Source organism: Chrysemys picta, chromosome 6, assembly GCF_011386835.1.
Source record: "Chrysemys picta bellii isolate R12L10 chromosome 6, ASM1138683v2, whole genome shotgun sequence".
In the NCBI taxonomy this organism is placed as follows: domain Eukaryota; kingdom Metazoa; phylum Chordata; order Testudines; family Emydidae; genus Chrysemys; species Chrysemys picta.
Window position 1 is genome coordinate 62,525,391 of NC_088796.1, and position 9,361 is coordinate 62,534,751.

General features: G+C 37.5%; 1 long non-coding RNA gene across 1 annotated transcript in view; it reads left to right on the forward strand.

Annotated features, from left to right (window-relative positions):
- The window catches only part of LOC135972380 (uncharacterized), a 166,916-nt gene extending 164,065 nt beyond the window's left edge, over nt 1-2,851 (forward strand). The window contains exon 4 of the long non-coding RNA XR_010588811.1: nt 2,722-2,851. This is a non-coding gene — a long non-coding RNA (uncharacterized LOC135972380). The remainder of the gene's footprint in view (nt 1-2,721) is intronic.
- Nucleotides 2,852-9,361: the final 6,510 nt, after the last annotated feature.

Here is a 9,361-nt window from a genome sequence, read left to right on the forward strand (position 1 = left end):
ACACGACCTAAATTATGGGCATAAATAACTGCAAAATTGTGCCAGAAATTATTTGCCTTCTGATTTTTTACCTGGAAGTCCAGTTAAATCAAGCTAAAACTTAAGCCTTCAGTCTCTTTTTCCTCTTCCTGGCACAGCTCAGTGGGAGTTAGTTCAATGTAGCTCTCAATTAACTTGAGGATTAATCAGGTGCATTGAATGCACCTCAAAGATTCAGCCACGCAGTGAGAATAACAGCAGAGGTCTTTTTTCCCCCTCTCTAAACTGATATTCTTAAATTCATCTCAATTTCTTCTAAGTGTGACTATAGCAAGAGTTTTTTCAGACATTTTAAAATGCTGATTGCAAAGCCACTAAGTTGGAACCACATCAACATAAAGTGGAAAACATACCATTTGACTTGTATTAATCGCACACTGACCCATTGTCCAGTAAAATGGACAAAAGCAAATTATCTCTATAGTACTGTTTGTGGAAATCAAGCTACTTACTTGTGAGAGATGTAATATTTAATGCAGACATGCAGGGTACCTATGAAGTAACTCACCTACTTGGTGGAATGTATGCATGTTCTGCCACATGGATTAGAATTTAAATAGAGTACACATGGGATTTTCAAGGTAATTTAAGGATGAACGTTTTAGCATCACTTGGCTGGAATAAAACTGCTTGGAGGGTTTTATTTGGATCTGGGAGCTGCACTAGAAAATTGGCTGCTTATTTCAAGTGACCGAGTTGACAATAAAAGATAGAAGAAAAAGGTGAGAGAGCTTGATTCAAAATTGTATTCATTAGGTAAGGATGATCTCTAACCTAGGAATGGAGTGAAATTTGGGAAGACCTGAAAATAAGATTCCCCCGTGGCCCCTCCCCCTGCCCCACACACACACTTTGGGTCAATTCTGTGCTGTGCTGTGTGCCATCAGCTTCCTTTAACTTTAGTGAGCAGAACCTAACAGGACTGGTCTCATTGTGCTGTTTATAATTCTAAAGGCCTAGTCATATTGGACATCCTCAACTCTCATTGTCTCCAGAGGGAGTTGAGAACATGCTGCAATTTGTTAGGAGGCATTCAGACCGCACAGGGATCCAGCCCTAATTATTTAAATAGGGATAGAGAGAGACACACCTCAGAATACCCTATAATCTGGTGGTTAGGGTATTCACTTGAGAGGTGGGAGACTCAGGTAATGTCTACAAGAAGAGGTCTGTGTAAGCTCGAAAGCTTGTATCTCTCACCAAGAGGTGTTGGTCCAATAAAAGATATTGCCTTACCCACCTTGTCTCTCTAATACACTGTAAGGGGTAATTTCCAGCTCAAGTAGACATACCTGCACTAGGTCTTAATGAGCTAGCATGTTTAAAATAGAAGTATAGCAGTGGGAGGGGATAACTGCACCATGCCTGATCCTGTCTGGAACCCTACGTACATATTTGGAGCAGCTAGCTCCTTCTGCTGCTCATGCTGCCACGGCTACACTTCAATTTCTAGTGCAGTAGCTCAACCACCACTTGTGTGGGTACATCTCCTCAAGCTGGAAATTACACCTTCCAGCTCTGGTGTAGCCATACACTTAGATTTGAATCCCTGTGTTGCGCTTGGTATAAGGGGAAGAACATCTTCTACGTCCTCCTCCTCCTGCTTTGTGATTTTAATCCTTAATTTTCTTTGTTTTTATTAAACTTTTAAAAATACCAGGAAATTAAACATTTTGTTTGAGGTCAAACAAAACACCTTGTTCAACGTGGTATGAAACTTTTGTAAACTTTTTTGATTAATCAAAAACTCCAAAAAAGTTTGGGTTTGGTCATGTCAAACCATTTTTTTTTCCATTTTGGGGGGAACTGCTAACTAATTTAAAAATCAGTAATCCATCCAAGTCTGCTTGAAACATTCAACTTTAGAGGTAATCCTGAGCTCTGAGAAAATAGATAAACAAAACAGCAATCATTTAGTGAAAGTATAATTCTTTTCTGTTTTCTCTGTAAGAGTAAGATATCAGATGTCTGTTTTGTAATCAGTTTTTTGGACCTCCATGATCTTGTCTTGAGGCATAGATGTAGCTTTATTTTACACAATTTTTCTACAAAACAATTGCTTGTGATGCACAGTTGTCACTATAGCACTGGTATTTCAGTACAAGAGACAAACAAAAATGTTATCTGAACACCATTTGTAGAGTATTTGTAATGTTAACTTGGACAAAAATTTGAATTATGAACAGAACCTCCCCCCTCTTCTCTTTGGCTTTAGGCATAGTTTCCTCCTCACACATAATTACAACACTTGTATAGAGTGAATGAATAGTAGAAGTATTTTCAGTTATTTCTGCTGTAACTCTGGCATGATTCCATTGACTTCACTGTTAGGCATAACATTGCTTATGGTACATTCTTATTTAGTGTTTATGGTTTTTTGTATCATCATCATCTATTATTAAATGTTGTAAAACAATTCACACATTCACAGTGCAAAATCACTTAAACACTTATAATAGTGTAATTTTAGGGAAAGGATTTCTATTAATTCCATTCGTTAGTGTATTGTTCAAAAATATATTGTACAAAAAGTATATTTAAAACTGCTAGGGCCTGCTACAGCTAGGGCTTTATTCTGAGAACTTTATTTTAGTAGAGAAGTTGCTGAAGAAACAAATAATGTTATGACCTACAAAAAGAAATAAAAGCTGCTACTCACACAGAATCCGCTATTTATTTCAGTTGGGACCTGCATGGGTACAAGTGTCTGCCGATGTGGAGCAGCTACCAAGATAGAAACCTAATTATTTAGATGATCACTGAACTTTGACAGATGCTCTGTGACATACAGAGTCCAAAAGAGATAAGTATGAAAAATCCAACATTCCATAAATACTATATGATGCTACACTGGGAATTCAGTCGCGAAAGCCCTGTATGCCAATGCGATGGCCACAAAATATGGAGCAAGATAACATTTGTGTCTGATGTTCAAACAAAGCCCTTATTTGCATAAAACACTGAAGAAACTCTTCAAGAGGAAGAATAGTCATCCATGTGGAAATATTGTACCCATAATGTTGTCAAAGTCAGTGTCTACATGGGTTATTATCATCTGCCTTGTAAATGCCAGTCAGGTTTTGTAAGTTACAGTTGTCTGAGGAGAGCTAGAATTGTTTCCAGCTATTTCGGGGAAGATTCTCTTTTATCTCCACAGGCTAGCATGATTTTCTCTGATATGTTTCCCACTTTTTCAACATTCTTGGACACCTTTCAGGCATTTACACCTATTAGTAAAACCTGACAGGCATCCTGCTGGATAATGAATAATTCAGTTTGATGAATACAAGTTTTATGTAAGTTACTAGTGCACAGAATAATCATGATGGGGGACTTTGGAAATTGCAAACCCCTACACCAAGTCATTCCACAGAACTCTTTGCATCCATCTGGCACTTTGCCAACTATCTCTGCTCACAGCTTGCCAGTGCTGCTATTGTGTCCAGCACTGATTGGATGGAAAATAAACAAACAAACAATAAGGTAGTTGATCTCCCCAGATCATCTCTTTCTCACCTCTCTATTGACTCCCTAGCCCTGTGGTTTAATGACATTAATGGTATCATTCTACTCCAAACTGTAAACTCCTTGGAGAAGGGCCTCTTGTTTTTCAAAGCAAACAAGAGGATTTATACGAGTTGTGTGCTAAATCCCCTAGTTGACTTTGAAAATCTCAACCTTTAGGTTTCTTTGTGTCTGTTCTGTATCACACAGCACTGGTGTTGTACAAATAATACATACTGATGCTAATTACTCTGTAAGATTACATAACTCTGGACAATGGAACATGCCTCTTGGCAAATATTTTTTATGAATATAGATTAAGTATATTTTATTCACTATGAAATATTACTTTGTATTTACATATTTATTAATGTAAAATTATATTTACTTAGGAATGACCCATTGAAATGAATGGAATGTACTTGCAGAAGGATTATATAAAGTGATACGACAGTGTTATATAATATCAGTAAAATTCATAACAAAACAGTAAAATGGTACCATATCTGATGTGTATGCTCTGATTCTGAGAGATGCCACAGGAGTAGATCCGCCCTAAAAATTATACTAATGGGCAGCATGATATATATCTTTAATGTGGGGAATGAAAGGAAAAAATGCAGTGATAATTTATTGTGAATCAGACAAGAATGCATAAAATTCAGTATATGGCTTGAACTAATAAGCAACAGTTTTAAATTACTTCTCTTTGCTTACTGCTTAAGAGCAACAATTCTGTGTGCTATTGCTCACCTAATCATCCCAGTTTCACTTTTGTTAGTTTGCTAACAACTTTTGAGATAACGTTGATAATTGCTCGTAATATTGTGCACTAACTCTAGAATAACCATCCAGGAAATGCTCTGAAACTCACAAGCTTATCAGACAGCATTCAACTATTAAAAAAAAAAAAGTTATGTTTTTATGTCTGCACTGGAGCTATCAAACACTTCTAAAGCCAGAACACACACATGCTCCAATGTAGAACTTTCCTGTGAATCTCCTAGTGAGGGTTTCACTGTCTGCCCTTATGCTGGTGAACATTAACTCAGATGAACTGTCCCTTTGGCTATGTCTCCCCTATAATCTAGGGCTGTGATTACCCTGCTCATGTACACGTACTCACACTATTTTGAGTATAAGAAGCAGTGTAGCATGGTATCACGGGTAGCAGAGGCATGGCTGAGTTGTGCCGAGTACATACCTACTGGTTTCAGAGGTACACAAATCAGAGCCAGATGATGTAAACGCATAGAAGAATATCAAGAATTTGGGAGATTTGTAGCAGTTTGCCACAGTTAAAGGCAAGAGGTTGGTTATATGCAAGTAGATATCAGGTTTCCAATGTGGTATCCTAACAGTACTCAAATACACTTGTAGGCCAGCATAGCTTTGCTCATGTAACTACTCTCATCCCCTGCTCTTACCTCTTAATCTGTTTCCCCTTTCATTCACTTCAATGGCAATTCAGAGGCTGTACTTTCATGTTTGTAATTTGGGATGGTTAGGAGGGCATTGCACAAGATGCATTTGAAAATCCTGTTTCTAGACACTGTGAAAATTCAGCATCCACATGATTGGGCCATGAGTGTAAAATTTGGCTGTGATTTTTATTTAAGTGTATAAAATATACATATATATATATTTGTAAAACTATGGACAACCATCTGTGTGCACCTATGACAACCTAGACATTTAGCTACAGGTCTTTGAAAATTCCAGCCACAGTGCCCAAACCTGTAGTGGATGCTTCACAAACCTATGATGGGTGCTTCTAATTGCGATGAGAAAACTGGAAAGTTTTTGAGGATGCCCACTGTAATATACTAATTCAGCTCTGAGAAAGGACTGCTGATGCCTCATCATTACTGACTGTTCTAAAAGTGAACTATTGGATCCAGTCTTACTCCTGGTTAAATCAACCAGATTGTTTCCCTATTAACTTTAAAACAGAAAGATCACCCCCTGAGTCCTGGGCTCTTTGCAGGTTTTTTTGTTCTTAGCTTGGATGTCTTCCCTGTCCAGAAAACCTCTAGGAGAAACTCACCCCTGTGTGGATAGCCGGAACAAGACCAGTGCACCTTTTTAAGTCCTACATTTGCACTCTCAGCTTCAGCCCATCCTTCCCAGATGCCGGCATACCTGGGTGACAATGGAGTTTGTGTGTGATGTGAAGTCAAAAAAGTTGAGTGTCATTTGCACATTGTTGGCGTTTGAACCTAGGGAATCTCTCAATTTCTGTTTGAAATTGTAGTGTTGTCATTAAGGGATAGAAGAAAACAATATTTAATTCAGTGACTTCAAATGTTAAAGCAGCACCATTTGAATGCCTTTCAAAAGGCTTTGAAAGAACATCTTCTCTCCTATCCCTGACTACTGTTTTAATCCCAGTTTTATGATCTATCTAGCACTTCTTTGCTTGCTAGTACTTCTGCAAACCAGTCAGAGAAGGAGTATATATTAGACATTCAAACAGAGTAGTTCATCTTATCTTGTTGGTACCAATAGGGCACAACAGGTCAAGACTCCAGATAGAAAATGAACTTGAGAAGAACTTTTCTTCCTGTAGGAATAGTTTATTTTACCTTTGTAAATTATCCCTTAATAGAGAGTGTCAGGGTTCCTTCCCCACTCTAAACTCTAGAGTACAGATCTGGGGACCCGCATGAAAGGCACCCTAAGCTTATTTTTACCAGCTTAGTTAAAAACTTTCCCAAGGCACAAATTCCACCTTGTCCTTGAACAGTATGCGCCACCACCAAGTGAGTTAGACAAAGATTCAGGAAAAGGACCACTTGGAGTTCCTGTTTCCCCAAAATATCCCCCCAAGCCCTTCACCTCCTTTCCTGGGGAGGCTTGAGAAAACTCTACCAACCAGATAGGTAACAAGGTGAGCACAGACCAGACCCTTGGGTTTTAGGACACTAAAACCCAATCAGATTCTAAAAAAACAGACTTTATTATAAAGAAAGAAAAAGTAAAAGAATCACCTCTGTAAAATCAGGATGGTAAGTACTTTACAGAATAACAAAAGATTCAAAAACAAAGAGGATTTCCCCTCTAGGCAAAACTTTAAAGTTACAAAAGCAGGGATAAACCTCCCTCTTAGCACAGGGAAAATTCACAAGCTAAAACAAAAGATAATCTAACACATTTATTTGCTATTACTTACTATTTCTGCAATACTAGATGCTTAGTCCAGATATGCTTAAGGAGATGTATTTTTCCTGCCCTGGTTCCTTGCTGACTCGAAGAGACCAAAACAAAGACACAAACAAGAACCTTCTCCCACAGATTTGAAAGTATCTTCTCCCCTTATTGGTCCTTTTGGTCAGGTGCCAACCAGGTTATCTGAGCTTCTTAACCCTTTACAGGTAAAAGAGGAATTCACCCTTTACAGGGTAAAGAGGGATTTTATACTACCCTTAGCTGTATGTTTATGACAGAGAGCTATCACAACAATTTTATGCCTTTTTCTTCTCTAGGTAATTCTAAACGTACAAATGCACTTTTTTCTCTTGCATTTCCCACAGCACAACTGAATGCTAGATTCCATCTATCTTACACTGAATTTCTTATGGTCATCTTAGCAGAAATAGGCTCCTCAAACTTCTTTGATCCATTGAACTAGGTCAAATAAAGCAAAGTGAATTGGGGAAGTGGGGATATTTTTAATAAAAATAGTTGGGTTGGTTTGCTGTTATTTGTGAGGATCATATTATTCATTGTTGTAAGCATTCAACAACTGCCTTCATAAAATGTTTGAGAATCCTGAAAGTTTCATGAATTTTAGCACAATAATTAACAGTTCCTCCAAAAAATGTGTACAAAGTTTCAGTCATCTAATCAGGGAGCAGAAACAGTACTGTTTGTCTTAGGTGACTGGTCACTACAGCAAACAGGAAACAGTCAAAATGAGCAGCTAGCAAAAAATCCATAGGCTAAAAATTGTTTACATAAGCTAATAGCTGAAAACTTACCAATAATGAATCAACTTGCAAAAGTCAGGAGTGGCTCACAAATTTCATGAACAGAAAATGGAGCTTCATTTGTAATGAGTGTTACTTGCATTGCATAATTTTGTGGCGTAGTCTCACCACAATATGCTGACCATTAAAGAACCCTAAACTGGTACAACTGTCCTCAGAAGCTTTATAAGCAGGACATTGCTTCCTTGGGAAGTTTCACTTCAGCTTTTCATATAAAATCTTGGCAGAAGAAAATCATGGACATTTGGTGCCCTTTTTGTGTATTTTATTTTATTGTAAATCAAGATACACTTTTTTGATGATTTAAGCATATGTGATTTATGATGGATCATTTTCAATTAACGCTGCTGGGTGGTTTAGATTTGGATTTTCCTTTTCTCTACTTGTTCATAGACTCATAGATTTAAGGCTGAAAAGTTCCTCTGGTCTCTGAAGCATAACTTGTATCTGACTGAAGACTATCTTACATATTCAGTAGTTAATAAACTTTACTGCTAAAAATGTGTGACCTACTTCTAATTTGAATTTGTCTGGCTTCAGCTCCCGGTCATTGGTTTTTGTTCAGTCTTTCTCCACTAAAATAAAGAGCCCTTTAGTACCCAGTATTTTCTCTGCACCAAGGTACTTACAATATAATCAAGTCACCTCTCAGTCTTCTTGATAAGCTAAACAGGATGAGATCTTGAAGTGTCTCATTACAAGGCATTTTCTCCAGCCCTTGAATAATTTTTGAGGCTATTTTCTGCCAGCCTCTCCAATTTTCCAGCATCTTCTTAAAAATTGGACACCAGAACTGGATGCAGTAGTCCAGTACTGGACTCACCAGTGCTGTATACAGAGGTAAAACCACCTTCCCTAGTCCTACTCACATTTTAAATGTCCAAGAACATTAGCCTTTTTTGTCACAACACCACACTGGAAGCTCATGTTGAGTTACTTATCAACTGTGACCCTTAAATCCTTTTCAGACTCAGTGTTTTCCTGGATATAGTCCACCCCGCCCCCCCATTCTATAGGAACAACCTGTATTTCTTGTTCCTAGATGTTTAATTTTGCATTTTAATACAGCCAAATACATTTTGTTTGTATGGACTCAGCTTACCAAGTGATACAGATTACTCTGTATGACAGCCCTGTCCTTTTCATTATCTACTACTTTGCTAATCTTTGCGTCATTGCAGATTTTATCAGCAGTGATTTTATATTTACTTCCAGATCATTGATGAAAATGTTGAATAGTGTTGTGCCGCCTACCAAACTCTGAAGAACCCACTTAGAAATAACCCTATTCCATGATGATTTCCTATTGACAACTACTTTTTGAGATCTGTCAGTTAGTTTGTAATTAATTTAATGTGAATATTATTAATAGAGTTTATTGCTAATATTTTTATCTGCTGTTATGTGACACCACATTAAATGCCTTACAAAAGTCTAAATATATTATATCTATGCAGTTAACTTTATCAATTAAACTCGTAATCTCATCAAAGAATGAAATCAGGCTTGTTTGACAAGATCTATTTTTCATAAGCCATGTTGACTTGGTATATTTCTGTCCTTTTAATTTTGTATTAATTGAATCCTACATCAGCTTTTCCATTATTTTGCCCAGGATTGGTGTCAGGCTGACTGGCTTGTACTTACCTGAGTCATCCTGCTTGCCCTTTTTGAATATTGGCATATCTTTAGCATGCTTCCTGTCTTCTGGAATTTTTCCTGGTATTCTATGATTTATTGAAAATTAGCATCAGTGAGATCTCCTTTGCTAATTGTTTTATCGCTCTTGGGAGCAAGTTCTCCAGGCCTGCTAACTTAAACATGTTTAT